At 40.5% G+C, this 18,782-nt stretch overlaps 1 protein-coding gene across 4 annotated transcripts in view; it reads right to left on the reverse strand.

Annotated features, from left to right (window-relative positions):
* Positions 1-18,782, reverse strand: part of zgc:162952 (PKc_LIMK_like_unk domain-containing protein) — a 45,702-nt gene that overhangs the window by 21,036 nt on the left and 5,884 nt on the right. The window lies entirely within an intron of this gene.

Here is an 18,782-nt window from a genome sequence, read left to right on the forward strand (position 1 = left end):
TAAATCTGCGTGACATATTGTCTTATATTGATCACTGGAGCCTGAATCAAATTCGAAATCCCATCATGGCAAAATCTGTGATATCAGAAAACATCAAATCCTAATAACTGGATCAATATAATATACTGTGATCAAACTCTTTACATCCCTATGTTGGGTGTATTGGTGAGTCTAACATCACTCTAGGAAATTATTGTGAGCGTGAGGATGGTTGCTTATCTGTGTTGGCTCTATGTAGGGACGTGCGTATCAATACTCTGGAATCAACTGATAACTGCCAGTCAAAATATCTTATTAAATACTTATTTAAATAGTGCATAACCAATGTGCATCTACAAAACATACAACTTATTTTCACCTCTGAAATTTTTAGGCACTAAGACTATGTGTAAAAAGTGTATTTATTCTATGTCACGTGATTATGGTAGCCTATTAAATGTATTGATGATGATGCTACTAGAGTTACTGATGATGACGTTGTGTTATAATATTTTACTAGTTGAAAGCAGGTTCCTGAGCACTATGTTCTCTCAATTTAAGGAAGTGAATTAATCTGTTATTAATTTGTCTAATTTGTTTTTTATTTATTTGATTTATTTTAACCTTGTCCTTATTTAATTTACTCATTGATATGTTTCATTATCATTTTATAAGCAGTTCTTTCAAATATTTATGTTCATGAGTTTATTGATTTTTCATATTGCTATCACAGGTAAAATATTCTTACATGTTTTGGCACAAAACCTTCATCAGAGCATCTTCAGTTCAGACAAGGTCAATCACAGAATAGATACAACACTTCTAAATACCATACAGGTGTCAGTTTCACCTAATTAGTCATTGTCCAATCATCTTAGTCGCTTTGACTCGCTGTGCCAGCAAAACAAATAACAACATACAAGAACTGGAAATTGAGGAATGTTTCAAACTACAACTTAGCTACAACTTAGTGAGGTCAAAGGTAAAATCACATAATAATAATAAAATGTTCCTCAATTTATTGCAAAGGTTTTGACCACACCTGTACTGTGCTAAAGAAATGGGAATAACTGTTTATTTCAAATGATTTTGCTTGGAAATCTATCACCCCTGAGCCATACCCGTGTAGACACATATAGGGAGAGCTACACATCTAAACCATCCCATTTATTCAGAATCAGTATGCTTCCCCCCAGTTTTATTTGCAAAAAACACACTCACCACAAATAGTCATGAGCGGGGAGGAGGAGGAGGACAATGGGGACACCTCACACCCCTCTTCCCAGGGGCGCTGCCGGGGGCTGGTAGGAGGGGTGGTTGCCCTGGGGGCTGGAAACCGGGGCGGCTGCAATGATAAGGGGCTGCTGATCTTGGGAGATGCCCGGTCGGCCGCATCTGGGTGGGAGGTGATGGGGGGTGGTTGGGGATGGCGGTGGGGGCCGGATCTGGGGCTCGCCGTTCTCTGGTCTGCCGGGGATGTCTCCCACAGGGCATGGCGGGAAGGAAGGTGGGCTGGGGAGTGAGATTGGAAGAGTTGTATGCTGTGAGTGTTTATACTGTGTGGGTGGTGGTGAGAAGGTGTGTGTGTGTTAGGATGAGCGGGAGTGTGCAAGGATATAGGTGTGTGCATGTATTTCTGTGTGTGCACTTGTGGGGGGGGGGCTGGGCGGGCCTGGGGGTGTGTGCCGTGGGTCTGGGCTCTGCCGCTGTCCTCCTCCCTGTCCTCTCATTCCCCGTTAGGCATGTGGGGGGTGGGTACCTTCTGGGGTTGGTGGCTGCTCATTGGTTTCAGTCCCTGTAGAGCCCGGTTGTGGGGGCCGGCCTCTCCTGGCCTGTCTTGCCCTGGGGGACCTCCCGGGGAGTGGGGGTGCCTAATGCAACTAGAAGCTCAACATCCAGAGGGAAGTTCGCTTCCCTCTGGATGTTGAGCTTACATCCCCAGACCCCTCTTATTTCCCGCTCTTTCTGTCTCACACACACACACACGTGTAGGGATTTGGGAGGCATGCACGCCATGCGGGGTGGAGCGGAGGGGGCCATTCAGTGGTCTCCTCGGATGCACCCTTGGCGACTCGCCTCTCAGTTTTAATTGCACTTAGACACCAAAACACAAGAAACACTCACTGTCCTCTGGTCTGCCTGGGGTGTCCCCCACAGAGCATGGTGGGTGGGTTATGTGTGATGTGACTGTGTGATAGTGAGGGCTTGTGGGTAAGGCACAGGGGAGGGTGTGAGTGTGGGGTTATATTGGGTGCGGAATGGAGTAGGGGAAGGGTGGGGGGAGGGGGTTGATGGTGCCCTGGTTCCCGGGGTATGCGACTGGAACATCGGGGTGTGTGCTGGCCTATGCCGGGTGGTTGTCTTGGGGGGCCTGGTCCTCCTAGGCATGGTGCGGGCCCTCTGCCTTTGGGGGGTGGGGCGGCTGCCTCTGGGCTCATGGGGCCCTGGGCCTTTTGCTTGGGCTGCCCTGGGTGACCGGTCCCTAGCGGGGCTGGCAGCTGCCGATCTTGGCCCACTGGGACCTGTGCCCCAAGACCGGGGGGGCTTTTGTTGGGGCTCTCCTCTGCCGCCCTTTGGGGGGGGCTGGATTCGTCTTCGTGGTGGGGTAGCTTGGGTTAGTGCTCCGGGCTGCTGCTGAGGGCCTGGGTCTCTGGGCTGCCCTGGTCTGCCTCTGACTTCCGTAGAGGCGTGGTCCCATTTGCTCGATCTCACTCACCACTCTTCATCACTGATCACTCCTTATTCCTCATGCTCTGCATGCTGACACAATCACTGAGTTGTCCAGTGGGTTTATTTACTAAGAGATAATTATTTTTTTTATTATTTCCTGTGAGTTTATATCTGGTCGCTGTTATGCTACTTTCATGATATGTCTTTTTGATTTGGCTATTATTTAAAAACTTTTAATGACTAGCAGCTCTGTTTTTTTTTTGTTGTTGTTTTTGGTTTTGTTTTTTGTAAAAGTTGTAGGAAATTTTCTGGTGTGTTCATGTACAGGTGTAACAGTTTGTTGTCTGGTGATAGTGTGGATTGAAGGGTCGTTTCCTTCTGTCTGTGATCTTTTTGTCTCCTTTCTTCTTTCCCTTTTTGCATCTTTTTGCTATTTTGCATCTTTTTCTGTCCCCTCCGGTCAGGGCCAGCAAGATTGCATAGATTCCGTGATTCAAAGTAAATAAATAAATAAATAAATGAATCAGATTATCAAGAGGAGCCTTACCCATAGGCCTCCCCTTGGCAGAGCAAATTTGTTCAGCACAATACAGCAACCAGATTATCATTTTGCTTCCTATGATGCTGGATAAGACAGGTTAAAAAAAACTAAACAAAACAAAAAAAAAAAAAAAAAAAAAAAAACATTTGCTTGCCCAAATGTCTGGTGCTGTGTTATATGTCCCTTGTTCTTTGAGATGCTTTTCTGGTTTCGGGTGTGATCAAATGAAGTGGTGGAAAAATACCTGACACCTGTGTGCTTTTTTGTTTTTTTTTTTTGCTTTTGTTGCCAAAACCAAACAGGAAGCAACACCTTGGTTTGAGAGTATACTGTTTCACTTACGTGCCAGTTGTATCAAACACTTGTCAGAGATGCCTTTCACACAAAGATAATAAAACATGAGATAAAGAAAAATCTTTCTGTTTGAGATTGCTTTAAAATACAAAAGTGCAGCTTAAGACCCATTTACGCTTGACACAAAGACGGATGCACAGACAGACGGACAGTTTTGTCCGTCTCCTCCATCGGTTACGTGTGTAATTTTGTCCATTTTCAGGGAGCTTAGCTATCCGTCACTTGATGCAGAAAATAGAGTAGTAAAACTGGAAATGGGGGGCAATGCTGAGCAGAATCTCTGACAAGTGACCAGCGAAATAAACAATCTTCTTCAGAAGAAGAAGAGGAAGAAGAAGAAAAAAAAGGAGAACAATAAAGACAACGACTATGGAAATTGTGAGAGTCTTTGAAGAAAGAGTATGTGAGTTTTAAAGATGTGTTAAGTGGTTGGAAACAATTTTATAGCGATGCATTACCTCTGCCAACTGATGTCGATCCTGACGTTAGACCATGGAAGTGAATGCTGAACTCAACACTGCCCACTAGTGAAAGAACTGACTTAACAACCACGGCAACGTAAAAGACACATGCAAGTAAGAGGACGGCGACGTATGACAATGTTTGAAATGGACAACACCATTTACGTACATAAGGGAGCATAAATGGGCCTTTAGGAAGGAATGTAAATTATGGGATCCAAAAGTTAAAGCTAGTGACAACAAAGCCTCAACTCCCTCCAGAGAAATAAATTGGCAGGAGTTTGGGTGGACAACACTATCCTCAGAGGCACAGTGATCTCAGGCGTTAAGTATGTAGATGACGCGGGTAACTGCACCACAGAGGAGGGTTAATCTGCCCTTAACAGCGTTCTAGTCATGGCATTTTTGCCTTTGGGTAAATGCATTAAAAGCTGAACACTTGAAATGGCCTGATCCAAGCCACAGCAGCTATTAATTGCTTCATGGATTTTCCAAAGTGGGGTAATGCTCAGTTTAGAGCCACAGCAGCCTCTAAGCTCTGCCTTCATTTGCAGGTTTTCCAAAGCAAAGATGTCAAAAGGGGCTGGGCAGGGGGTCACTTATATGTCAATCAATAAGGAAAGGCCACAGCTAGACCACACATAGCTGTGGCTTCCAACTGGCAACAAACCACACTGGGTGGTGGACAAGGAAAGAATGCAAAATTCCACTTGGAGACCAACTATTAAGGCCAAAAAATAAACAATACTTTGATACTTCGGTAATACAATTAGAAAAATGCAAATAACTGTTTATTATGAGCAACTCCTCTAAAGTGTGAAAATAATGAGGTAGAGATACTCAACTGCTTTAAAATCTTTGTGTCAGAAGAACCATTTGGTGCAATAGTTGCACCCTAAATACCACAGTGAGGACCATACATGATCACAACATAAACAACAACAATTGGTGGACATTGATAATGAAAAAATGCTAAATTTATGTTAAAGGTAGTTGTTGTGTTCCAAAATATGATAGTGGGAGAAGCTAGAGCCGAGGGGTTTTATCTTGGATGCCGTCCATGGAAACTGGCTCTGTGCAATCTTTTGCAAGGTGTAAACAATCAGAAATACCACTGATAAACCCTCTGCCAAGTCTGAAGCAACTCCTTGAGCAGGCAGCATACGGATGTGGCACCGTTTCAGGAAGAAAGCCACTGTGGCATTGATTAGGAATACTATCTAATTCTATGAGTTTTGATAAATGTTACAGATGTGTTTCCACTTGGTTTTGGTTTTAGCATTTTTCCTGGGAGCAGCTAAATAAAGCTCAAAGGTCTAAAACCATTAGAGTTCTGGTTTGATAAATATTTTGTCCAGTTAGACAAATTTAAAATCAAAGAGGTAATCCATCGGTTTCCTTTTTAAAGTGTTTCATTACTATGTCTATAAATCATCACCGTACTGAAGTCACATTTTATGTTCTGTATTCTCAATGTTGTGTTAAGTATTTGGATATTGTTATAGAAAGGTTTATCAGCGTTCATAAATATTCCGTCAACTTGTTATGTGGTACAACCATTTTAAGTCATTAACAAAGACCAGGAAAGACCCGGGTGAGCCTGAAAAAGTCATGTCATTGACAGAAAGGGAATTCCACTTCATATTCTGTGGCAACACATTGTTAATTATCACAAAACCAGAGAGATATTTTTCTAACTAGAAAAACTCTAAATGGGTGGGGTTTACCAGTGTATCAGTGTATGCTCTGTAGCACGTAAACAGGAACATAAATAGAATATCTTTTCTGCAGGACGTTAACACTGTAATCAGTACAGGTAGAGAATTGCATTGCAGTGACTCAAGCAGTTCACAGGGTTTCTCAGCTGTTATAGACACATACTAGTGAAAGTCTATCATTGGAACACATAACTCAAGAGAAGATACCCAATACATTTCTACTTCTATGTCTTTCTGCTCCACTGACCTCACTCACAGTCTTCATTTACCATGCTAAAGCTCAGGTTACGTTGTTTTGTATCTTTTTTCAGCCACAACTGTCTCCGTGATCAGTTCGTGAACCATACCGCCTGCTTTCTTTCTGCTGAAACATTGTAGTGTCAAGGGCCATAATTTAGAGACGGCGCAATTAATCTAAACTGTTTTGATTGCAAAACTATAATGAGGATGGAAACACTCTCAGATACAATAGAAAGTTGTAGTGATGATTATGGCTGTTATGGGCTCTGCCCTGTGGTAAAACCTCCAAATGATATGTGGTAACTGTTGCAATCCAAGCTCAGGGGAAGTAGATGTCATAATAATAGGCACCAACTAAAGGGGTGATGTCTTGGGAACAGTTTCGTAGGGGAATAGTTCAACTGCTACTTGCTCTTTTAATGAGCAAGAGACCACTTAGAATTATGGGGCAGGGGTAACACTAAGATAAGGGATCAGGAATTCACACTAAAAGCATAAAAAAGCATACATACATTTTTACAAGCTTGAAAGGGAAATACACATACATGGCTAACTAAGTCTAAATAGGTTAAAGTAGTAGTCCCCCCAATCTTATCTGCAGGCCCCTCTTTTTATCGCCAACAATAATATAAAGCCCCCCCACTCCCAATTACACTGCCACATGTACCCTGATGCTTAAAAAAAAAATGTACAAAGAAATGTTCCCAGAAGTAGTCTTTAGTTTTTTGGCTGCTTCTTCATTAACGTTAAAATGTTAAAACTATGGCAGTGGCTGAAGGAAACCATTCCTCTGATACAGTGTGAGGCGTTTAAACCATCAAACTGCAATCTACTTCAGGTAAGTTGAGCTTTCAATAAGACTTTAGTAAAAAAAACTCTGCTTTAAACAACAGCAGTTTATTTCTAAAGTAATCAATAGGCTTTTCTTTTTGTTCAAAATGAGAATTCCCAAAGTTGCTTCATACTGTCAAATGCTGATATTTTCAGACATATAACACACTGTGGTCTCTCTTCCTTACCCACCCTTGGGCATTACCATTGTTGACCTTTACCTGGTCATACCTAGGGCGAGATATGCCTCATTATATTTTGTGGTATTTTTTTGTAGCTGAAATCTCTGTTCTTGATTTATTCTTGTTTGGTCATTGTTACTTTCACGAATTTATCTATTTTTTGCTAGCAGTGCAAAAATGAAAATAAAATAATAATAAAAAAATAAAAAACGTTTTATTTACCCTTGCTATTGGGTTGGTATATTGTTCAACAGTGTTTAAAAGATGACAGCATCATTTTAAATGCAAAAATCGGAAGTTACAGAGAAAGTTATCTTGTTCAAAAGTTCATATTAGCTCAAAAATACATCAAAGTGCTAGGAATAGGGATTTCAAGCTAAAATACTACTATTCTTTGCCCCTGCAGGGGTTTAAGTGTTAGCTAACACACTATTTGCATTGTCATGTACACATGCTGTTGCTTTTCCCATTAAGTCCCCTATGCTCAACAGCAGTAGAAAGTTATGGCTTTGGGAGCAGAGCAGCTCTGTGCATTTGTGCTGATGCTTTTTCTTGATAGGACTGTAAACTCAAGATCAACGAATTTCATCAAACTTAAAAAACCTTTAACTTTAACCAAGCTAATGGGAAGCAAGTCTTTAGCTATCCTGTTTGATTTGTCAGGGCTGCCAACTCTCACGCATTGGCCGTTAGGTCATCACACATTTGAGTGGCTTCACACGCTCTCATGCCACACCTGTGATTTTTCACGCTGAAATACACATCAAGAGCAAAGCCCGAGTGGCTAATCGGGAAGTTCGGAAGGATTCCCAGTGGGCTGCATTACTCTCGGGCCAGTGTCCCGATGAAACAAATAAATAAATGAATGAATAAGTGGGTAAGTAACAACGGGCCATTGATTTGATCGAAGTATCTGAGAAGAATAAATAATGATGATGTGCGGAGCAATACAGAAATATCTTTTGCTCCTATACCAACATTTATATAACTTTCAAAATATGTAGGAACTACTTATTCTTCCACCTTCCATAGTGTGAAACAATGTGCAGTGTTGCGTCTCAGCAGCAGCGCAGTTCACTGATCAGTGATCAGTCCAACATGCGGTGATGAGTGGAGATATTTCAGCTCCACAGACAGCAACAATGCACAGCTCGATGTGTGTGTGAAGACCACAAACCTCCTTAAACACCTGAGAATCTGTCGTAACACAGAAGCAGAGGTGATGAGGGGAACTAAAGAGGAGAGGGGAAGAAGGACAGGTGCTGCTAGGGTGGAGACAGATGTTACTCTGAACCTCAAGTTACTATCCAGGTACTATCAGGTACTACAAGAAGGAGAAAATGTGTAGCACTGTTACTGGTTTTTGGGGAAGTGGTTCACGTCTGCCTGCTGCTGGTTTAAGTTTTTGTGTTGATGTTTAAACAACAGAAGTTCCCTGCAATCTTAAAACTAAGGCGTCCCGTTTTGTGCAGTAATAAATATCAGCCACTCCGTGAACAAACAGTGTAACGTCAGTGAGAATGGCCCATAGAAAATAGATGGATGGATGAATCAGAAAGCTGTTTAGCCTGCATCTTCTAAGATACAGAGTAGAAGAACTTCACAGTAAGACAGGAGGTACAATACAAAACATGACTCGTGTTTGTTGGTGTATCTTAGCAAATGGCTTATTGCATAACAATCATATATACGGAACCTTATAGTTCCACTTTAACATTGTAACATCAGTATTGGCAAATATTAACCTCATGAACCACATGGTTCTCAGTTTCAGACACAACAGCAGCAGATCCATCATCACGTCCAGACGAGGCTGAAGTTCTTCACTTTACAATCAATCATCAGCAGCTGGTTCAAACATAATTACCTCAGTAACACTGACATTAAGTTTTATTCTACTGTATGTTTTGCTATAAGCAGGTTAAGATAATCTTGTATCTAACTAGCTTATATGGGATCTGGCAACTTGTAGCAGAGAATAAAGCTTGTTACATACCCTGTTAGAAGCGAGGAGACAAGAACAAGAAAAAAGTTTGAGTTGGTTCGGTCATTTCATTCTACACAAGAAGCTTCGTCCACGACAGGGTGGTGATTACTGCGGGGGTGTCTGTGTTTTTATGTACAATGAACAGCTGACCAGGGGTCTCATGTGTGTAGGAAACTACAGGTGGCATCAGTGGCACAAAAAGCAAATGCTGCGCACTTCTACTTTCAGATTTATAAAGGCGTGCACACGCACGTCCTTCGCCTGTTTCTGCTTTTTTTTCGGGGTGTGAGACAGAGCTCCTGATGGACCACGTTGACAAACATAAAAATGTTTAATTAGTGGGCACGGCGTGGGCATTACTGGTGTCAGAAAGGCAGAATAGTGGCAGCAGGTGGCAGATACTGTCAAAACAGTGTCAGAAGCCAAGACAGGCCAGAGGCATCAGAATGTGTGGCTGGATATCTCAGTCGGTAGAGCATCGGTCTGTCATGTGGAAGAGTTTGAATCCCACAGGGGTTAACAGTAACACCTTCCACTTGGGGCCTCAGGCAAGACTCTACAGCCCACAGTAAATCGTTTTGGAGAAAAGCGTCTGCTAAATGACAGTAATGAAGCCGGTAATGTAGTCTTTTGTTTTAATGTATAAAATAAATATGTACAGATACGTCAGATATTGGTAGCAGTTTATTTAGTCTTAAATAATATTTTTTTTATAGTTCCTGGGTGCTCCAGCTAGTCCGGTGGTGCTGCAGCTGTGATTGGAGAGGGTGAGGCTAGAGACTCCATACAGCACAGCCGTGTACTCAGAGGAAGTCCTGCATGTGCAGATGGACACGATCAGCGCTTGTGGCCAAGGAGTTGTGGGAAATGGAGACTGTCTTGACGGAAATTGGCACAACAATTAAAAAAGGATTGTGTAAGAATACATAAAGGAAATCCACCTCTTGTGTGTTTCATAAGTGTTGCATCACTTCCAGTCTGTCCCACTCTGCTGGATCTCAGAATAAATGACCAAAGCTTCCTTTTTGCATTTTCTTTTACTGACTGGTAAATGTTGGCAGCAGACTCTCCACCTCATCATTTCCTTGATTTTATTCTGTGCCGTTAGTGTTACCGTTTCCTGTTTTCCCAGATTTTGTACGTACGCCATGGTCAGAGTTTGAATGGTAGTAGGAACATTCTCCTGCTAAGTTTGGTTTTTATAAATCCCAAAAGTTGACTTTTGGCGTACACTGGTTTTTGTACATATGCCAGCTTTATAAATGGTGCCCCTGGTGATTATATATTTTACTAGAAACTTTGTTCATGGCAGGGCGGGTCTGAGCATGCAGCGGTGTCCATGTCTTTATTTTTTACATGTTATATTCATTTTCATACTTTCTCACCACCTCGATCAGCTCTTAAGGTATCAAAAAGGCCAAATGCCAGTCCAACAAGGTACACAGATCTAGAGAAATTATTATTGTTGTGAAATTCCCTGTGTCTTGCTTTAGTGTCACTTCCTTTATGTTGTTGAGTTTTTTCCTGTTTTATTTTGAAGTTTCTGTTGGTACTTTTAACAATTTCTAAACCTTATTTTTTTTTTACTCCTGAGTACTGTATTTAATGATTAAACCTGCACAAAATGAGACAAAATTATTCTTATGTCTTGCTGCCATGTATGTGGCAAAATTTTGGTTGGTTCCACCAAATATCACTCCAAGAATTATCATAAAGTTGGCAGCCCTGTGTTTTATCTTCACCTCTAGCATGAAATCTACTTTACCTGGTGACAAAGCTATCCATTGACTGCTAATTTTTGGATAGATCTTCTGTTGGATGCTTTGCTTTCAAATAACCACTTATAATTGTGATATGCTAACTTTACCTGGCAGAGGTTATAGTGTTAAGAGTCAAAGTTTTACAGCCAAAAATCTGTTAAAATCCGTCGCAACACACAAAAATCGGCCCAGTAAGTTGTTCAATATTTAAGTATCTAAAACCGTGAATACCATGAATATTTACTGTATGAGCACCAAGTAATTAAACAGCAGATTAAAATCTAATGACAACAGCTAAATCAGATCTAGTGTGGGTGTCACGTGACATGTCATCTAAAGGACGCTTGCAGATCGGATGTAGGCTTCGTAACAACTACGTACTCCTCTTTTCACAATCACAAAATACAGAGTACGATCAGTGCACACACAAATATGCAATGTGTAGGCTACTTCTACATCATTTCAAATAACTATTTATACATTTACGATGCTCAATTTGAATACTTTCCTTTATCCAGAACACAGGCTACTGTTGGTTGGAACAGTGAACATCTAAACACTGAACTTTGATTCTCTGATGAACTATAATACACTCCATTGGGATCGGTGATCAGTACATGGTGGAGTCAAACCTCTTCGGTCGTCATTTTGATGTTTAGCCTTGCTTTCATCATTCTTTCATGGCGCTATCCACAATTTAAGGTCCCTGTTGCTTTCCCATTTTTTTCTGTAATTTTTTAAATATTTTGCCCTCTTCCACAATTTTCCCAGTCAACCACTACAGTTTCTCTTGCTGCTTAGCATCAGAGTCACCGGTCTCCGTGGTAATCGTATTGACATGGTAGTAGTAACACATTATTACCAGCTGCTAGTTAAAACAAGACAGCTGCATATCAAGACAGTTATCCCATAAACTATTTGATTTCTTATAATTAAATAGCTATTAAGGCAGTGGGAAAAAATTTAATTTAACTCTAGGGCTGGGCTATTAATCGAATTTTAATCGCAATTACGACCTGGGTTTTCAACGATCATAAAAATGAAATGGTCCGATTATTTTTTGTCCTTCGATTTGTGCTGTTTTCAAATCGAGCGCAGCTGTCATTGCAGCGCTTTGCTGCAAACTCCTCCCTCTGCTGCAGACTCCTCCCACTGCTGCAGACTCCTCCCACTGCTGCAGACTCCTCCCACAGCCCCGACCGCTTTAGTTTTATTCAGAACGAGTTGCAGACACCTGGACACACGGAAGGCGGCGTCGCTCCTTCTCCATCATTTTCTATGTAAACTTGCACGAGGAAGTGAAAATCGCTGCTCTCCTCCAGCCAAGCGACAGGCGACAGTCGTGCATGTAAAATGTTGTGTTCGTGCACGCAGACGTGCACGCGGGGGCTTGCGACGCAACACAAAAAAATAGAAAAATGTTCAATTTTTGTGAGTCGCAACTAAATAATCCACCAGCTCCCAAAGTTATAAACAAACAGAACTTTTTTCTCAATTAACACAGTGAACAATCCGGGATTTAAGAAACTCATCAACACTTTGGACAAACGGCATCACTGCCATCTCAACACCATGTTAGTGGACTGTCTCTTTCTTCCCTGTATGTTGAGTGTAGTGACGGTGTGTGAAAGACGTGGTGACAGTCCGATGTTTCGCCACCGCTACGGACCTGTGGTAAAGCCGCACCAGAGCTGTATAGAAATGTCGTGCTACATTTTGTTGACGCGGATTTCAACGTCAAAACGAAATGTCTCCAGACTTTTTTCTTCCAGATCACACCAGACGGAACATAGCTGCTGGTCTGAGACAAACAATAGCTATGGGGACCTGGTGGAAAGAAACTAGTCGGCATTACCACAGTAAATGTCCCCCCCCAGCCTCTTATCTATAATCGTGTTAAATAATCGAGATCTCAATTTCAATCAAAATAATCGTGATTATCATTTTTCCCATAATCGAGCAGCCCTATTTAACTCTATACATTTTTTACATAAATAAATATTCTAAAACCATGTAGTTTTAGAATAATCTTTTTAGGAAACTACTGAAACACTAATATTTTAAGGCTTACTGTGCACTACATGCAGCATCTGGAGATGAGAGTTTTTAGCTGCTCTGAGATCAGTTGGCTATTGAAGATGAAAGACAAGCTAAAAACTAAATTCAAATGACAAAATCACCAGGACACAAAACAAGTGCAACAGTAAACGTCTACACTGAAAAAAGATCCAGGATCATCAAATAAGTCACAGTTAGCCTAAAGCACGAACACTGCTTTACTGTAACCATATCTCCACTGAGCCTTTTATGACACAGGAGAAGGATTTTCTTCATGACGAGCATGCAGAGAGAGGTGTAAAGGCAAACACCTAAACATGTTATCTAAGGCAGAAGCTTCTGTTGTCATGTTCATGGTTGTAAATACCATAAATCACTGCTTTTCCAAACCGGGCCTTCTGGGAATTTGAGCGCTTTAACATCAGTCAGTGTCTCCCTGTGGTTATGCATGCCATCTAAACAAACAGAGCAGATTTTTATTACACAACAGGGTGACACCCTGACCGCTTGTGGGAACACTAGCATAAAGATGCTTCACCATAGTTTTTTTCTGTAAATAAAGGAAAATGCCATTTGAGAACAACATGTCATTTGTACAAGATGGATGAGTGGGTTGAAGGTCATGGAAAATGTGAAGAAAACACAAAGCACTGCTGTTTCTTTCTGCTGCCACCCACGACCAGAATGCTGAACTTCTCAACAACATTTGTCAAGTTTGTGGTATGGAGGAAGAATGAGAACATGTCTGAAAGATAACCTAAATTATTACCGTATCAATCAGACTGGATTTACACAAACAGGGTGCATTAATGCGCCACAGTGGATGCAACTAAGTCTTAGAAATGTATCAACAATCCAGTGCACAATTAGTCTGGTGACTTGACTAGCCTAACATGTAAACTCTCTGAACGTTTAAAAAAAAGTTCCAACATTATAGCAAATTTCTAGTAACAATATGGGGACTAATAACACCCACTGACTTCATCTCTATAAGATGAAAACAGCTGAATGCATTTGAAAATGCTATAATAGGTTAACATGATCAAAGGAAACAACAAAGGTTGTTGGATTTTGCATAATTCCAGCTTGTTAAAGTGGAATTAAACACCTTACTTTTTGCATAACTCCACCCATTGCCGAATTTTAAAAATGCCTGAAACTGCAAGGGTTGGGGTGGGAGTTTTGGAGTGATCAGGGAGCGGACGGTGGGCAGGTTGGGATACACAGGCAGCTGTGGAGACTCGCGGCTATGCAGCTTGTGGCAGCTGCAGGAAGTGTTGCTGTAAGTTGCCGCTGCTACAACTTGAGCTGCTGTCTGTCGCTGATGAGGATCAGCAGGTAAAGAATAAAGTCCGGTGTTACTTTTACACCCCTCAAAAACACAAATCCGGCAAGGCAAGGACCCATCTGTTTGCATCTGGAGGGAGGGGCTGTTGGTTTCAAAAATTTTCTTGTGGCATAGATAACCTCTCTATGTCATGAAAAACATAACCTGGTTTTACCCGGTAGAGGGTGTTATGAGACATTTTTTACCCACAAAATCCCGTTATTAAAATAAATTAAAAAAATACAAATTTATGAACAGTATATGTAGTTTTCATCACAATTAAAGGCTGAATAATTGGAATTTTTTCCTTAAAAATAATTTTAAAAGTTCTCATTTGCTGCGAGGGATAAAAGGAAGCTTCCCTATAAACAATCTGTCTCCTACATCAACAATGTCTTTGTCAAGCTTTTCTCCTTCAAAATAAGAGTTCTGTGCCGGAATAACTTTGGTGCACTGTGCTGCTCTTTCCAACTTCCTGGTCCTTTAACCAATTATATGTGAATCCCCACGGTTGCCTAACAACAAGGCAGCGTTTGGTATTTTATGTCGGCAAAAGAGCAGCAGCCTGCAGGTATGGAAGCTAGTTAAAGAAACGAACCAGAAATAGTTTCAGAAAAACCTAGAAAGCCTCGGCATCCTGCTCAAAAAGCAAACAACCAAAAACGGAATAAAATGAGGATCAATACTGGAGAATCTCTTGAAAGGTGGAGAAGTCTGAGCTGGCAAAGTTTCTCCTCCACAGGTAAACACTGGAATTTTACTTAAATTAACTGAAAAGATTATCTTGATTTACAAAGATTTTAGTCCAATTTATTTCTCGGCACTCATTAATTTGTGTGACTGTATGGATGTATTAGTGGAGTAAATTGGTGGCCTGTTAGTTTACAACAACACATATAATGATGTTTGGACCAAGTGAATACTGTGTTTGTCCTTATAAACTTATGAAATTACTATCAAATTAATTTATTAAGTGAGACTAAGGGAAAACTGCCGCTGCGTGGCATTTGTTGATTAATGTAGCGTTTGTTTACACTCTATTTTAGACTAACGCGAAATTAGCGCTAGCATTGCAAAGCATAGCAACTTACTGTGTGTGAATCATCTTCGCTCCTCATCATGATGTTTGTTGCCGCCATGTTCTCCGTCCTTCATAGACTGTATAAAAGAGCCGTCCTCTCACAAACCGGCAACTTGCACGAAACTCTCCATGGGGGAGGGGGGGAGAACGCTCTCCGTGTTTTTTTTCTTTCGACTTCAGTTCTGATTTGAAACACTAGGTGTCAATGCTACTTATTTTGCCTTTAATTATTACTGTGTTGTTTACAGCTGAAAAACTGGGTGCACTACCTCTTTAATTAGAAGGTCTTACACAAAATCACTGAAAAACTGTGCACAAGCTTCCTTGGATTTGTAAATTTTAAATTCACCCAAAGTTGATTATTCAAAGTTCAAAAGTAAATTTTGCAATTTACAGGAATCTGAGCAGCAATATTGTTTGGATCTTATCTTTTCTGGCAACGATATTCTCAGTCAAGTCCATAAATTTTGCCCTTTAATATCAAGCATATATTTTTTGGTGAATACAGTTCAGCGTAGGGACTTATTGCAGCACTTTATGGTAAAAATTTTGCTCAAAACCCTGTTTGTCCCTGGTGGATCCCTTTTGCACATGGGGATAAACATAATATAAATAAACAGAATATATATATATATATATATATATTATTATTATTTCTGGGGACAGCCTTTCAAGAGTGAATTGTTCTGATCAACATGTTAGAAAAACTAAACCAAATCTACCAGTCAATAACGGAAGCCTGCACAGATAACAGCATGGAGCTTAAGAGGATGGCTCACCCATCACAACATGCATGCTCACATTACTTACATGTTCTCTACAAGTCCCCCTCTCCTCCATGAAGTTCTTTTCTTTCATGTTAAGCCCCATAAAAATAAATCAATTACTTCGTCTACAGTTGCAGTTTATTGGCTGAGCAATGTTTTCTTTAAATTTCTACAATGCTGTAGAGAGAAAAGCTAACATGGCACAAAATCAAAATTAGGACAAAAGCGGAATTTTACATCCTTATCAGCTCAAATATTAATCTGAATGTGGAAGACAGTTGAGGATATGACCTGGACAAACACGTGGTGGTGTCTTGCTGTTTTGGCAGATGACTAAATCTGCCGGCTTCCAGCCTACAAACAATACATAAAACCCCTGACTGACCGCTAAACCCACTGACTTTAAAATGTTTAGTCAGCAGCTTAAAGATTTAACCATCTGCAGCTTAAAGATTTAGTCTGATAAACAGAGCTGTGGTAACAACTACATTAAGTACAAATGCTAAATACAGTCTAATTTTTATTTAACTGAAATAACTAGGTGATTATTTTGATATCTCCTGATAGAAAAACTTGTTTTTCTTCTGTAGCAGGCTTATATCCCCTACTGTTTTCTGTAACTATTCAGTTATGCCAAGAAATATGTTGATAATTCTGAAAAACTGGTTGAGAAGTGAGGTACACCCCTGGATAAGTGCTTGCCCATCACAGACACATCTTCACACTAATTTCCTAGGGTGGAATTCTGAATGATCAATAAAGCCACAAGTTTGATCAAGATACTGTGTTATATGAATTCAACAGATAATTATTTAATATTTGCCCATATCACATATTCTGTAGTACTCAATTAGTAGTTCTTCAAGTTTATAATGAAAAACAATTAGTCTCATGGACTCTGAGACCCCCCACTCATGCAGTATAGCCACCTACCAGATACATCTCTGATCGAGGATCAAACCCTGAACTGACCAATCAGAACTAAGATGATATCACAGTTGAATTAACACTATGATTCATATCAAATCACAAAAAACATCTCAAATATTGAATTATACTTATCTTCACATCAAATAAAACTGAAATAATAAATCTATATTTATGGATATAGAAGCAGAATATAGTGTAAAACTTTATCCTGTTTCAACCTAAATATTTTTAGAACTTAGTTATAATAACCAGCAGTTTGACTTTATCATAGTTACACATCACGCCTTTGTTTATCTGCATTTTCTGATCAATATTTGATCTAAGCTTTTGAACTGGATTTATGCTACTGGCATGTGGATCATTCAGGCGGTGTATGGTTACATCCCTAAGATGCACATCTGTGCATGAACTCCACTCTGCATGCTGTGGGGTGTCTAATAGAGAAATGAAGACAGAGCACAGATGGTGCTCAAACACATCACAAACACACGAGGATGTGAAGTTTCCCAGGATTCATTTATGTTTCATGGTGAGATTATTCTCAACATTTACCATCTGTGAGATGAGGGCATAGCTCTGACAGGGAACAACGTTGTTGGGGGATTCCCCCGCAGCCTCTTAGACCCCAGGCAGGAAAGTGTGACTCCCACATCAAGTAAGCTGTTTTCTATAAGTCCAAATGCCTGCCCTTAGTTATGGATGAACATAAAAGGTTACAGATCATTTGCAAAGAAGCCTGCTACAACCCACACAGCCAGTGTAGATATGAGCCCTGCAGCTCAGCAGCCAAGTTTACAGGCATACTGGAGAACCAAGTGCAAAGGGAATAAAGGCATTTATCTTTGACCTTGTGATTCTGAGCCCTTTACTACATTTTAAGGAGAACAATGTATGCATTTACTTAACCTATTATATCTTTGAAGACAACCTTTATGTTAATAAAAAAATACTCCACATATGCACCATCTGCATGCACATGAATCAAGAAATACTTTTTGGATAATTTATCAGATGGAAAATCATACATACATGAGTGTTGACTTTGGCCTGGAATTGGCCCAGTCTGATTTCTTTTGCACTGCAGCTCTGACTGTACTAAACAGACAACATTATCATTTGCCATCGTTTTAATCAGACAGCAGGCTAAAATCAGCTCCACATGGTGAATTGCCACATTACACATGATGCTCTATGTAACAAAAAAAATAAAAAAATTAAAGTGCGTCCTCAGTTAAACTGCATTTTAACCTCAAAGCTTTGCTAACATACCAGCTGCACCCCTGCATCTTACCACAGTGATGAAGGGATGAATATGTTGTTTTTGTCAGACAACTGCTCCTGTCTTGTGTTTTTGTCTGTGCTCTCTGCCACTGGACTTCAATTAACTTTTACAGCCCCTTTGATAAAATGTACCACCATAATGTTTAGCCTCTCATCGTGTCACAATAGCTGTGGCAGCTGGTTGAGGATGTGGAACAGTTGCAGACATCTGACTTGTGTATCGGTCTCAGTTTTAGATCTGATAGATATGCTGTATACAGGTAGATGTAATATGTGCATCTGCTGCAGTGTATATGTCTGTATTTACAGTATTTTATATTCTTTTGCATATTAACTGTGTAAAGTTTAAAATAATGTTTAGGGTTTTTTTTTTCATCCCTTTGACTGGGAGGTCAGACTGAGACTGGGGCCTTCATCCACAGGGAAGACATTATTTGCTGTTCTCCTCTGAGAGTGATTTATCTCTTTCCTTCCCACAGAGATGAATCAGACAGGAACTCAGGAAGAGAGGCCCACAGAAACATCTCTGTAGGGTGATAATTCCTCTCATGAGTCGCAAAGATGTCCTAAAACATCTAGTAAAACCACCAAAGAATCTGCCCCCCTCCTTTCTGT

Source organism: Melanotaenia boesemani, chromosome 11 (genome assembly GCF_017639745.1).
Source record: "Melanotaenia boesemani isolate fMelBoe1 chromosome 11, fMelBoe1.pri, whole genome shotgun sequence".
NCBI lineage: Eukaryota > Metazoa > Chordata > Actinopteri > Atheriniformes > Melanotaeniidae > Melanotaenia > Melanotaenia boesemani.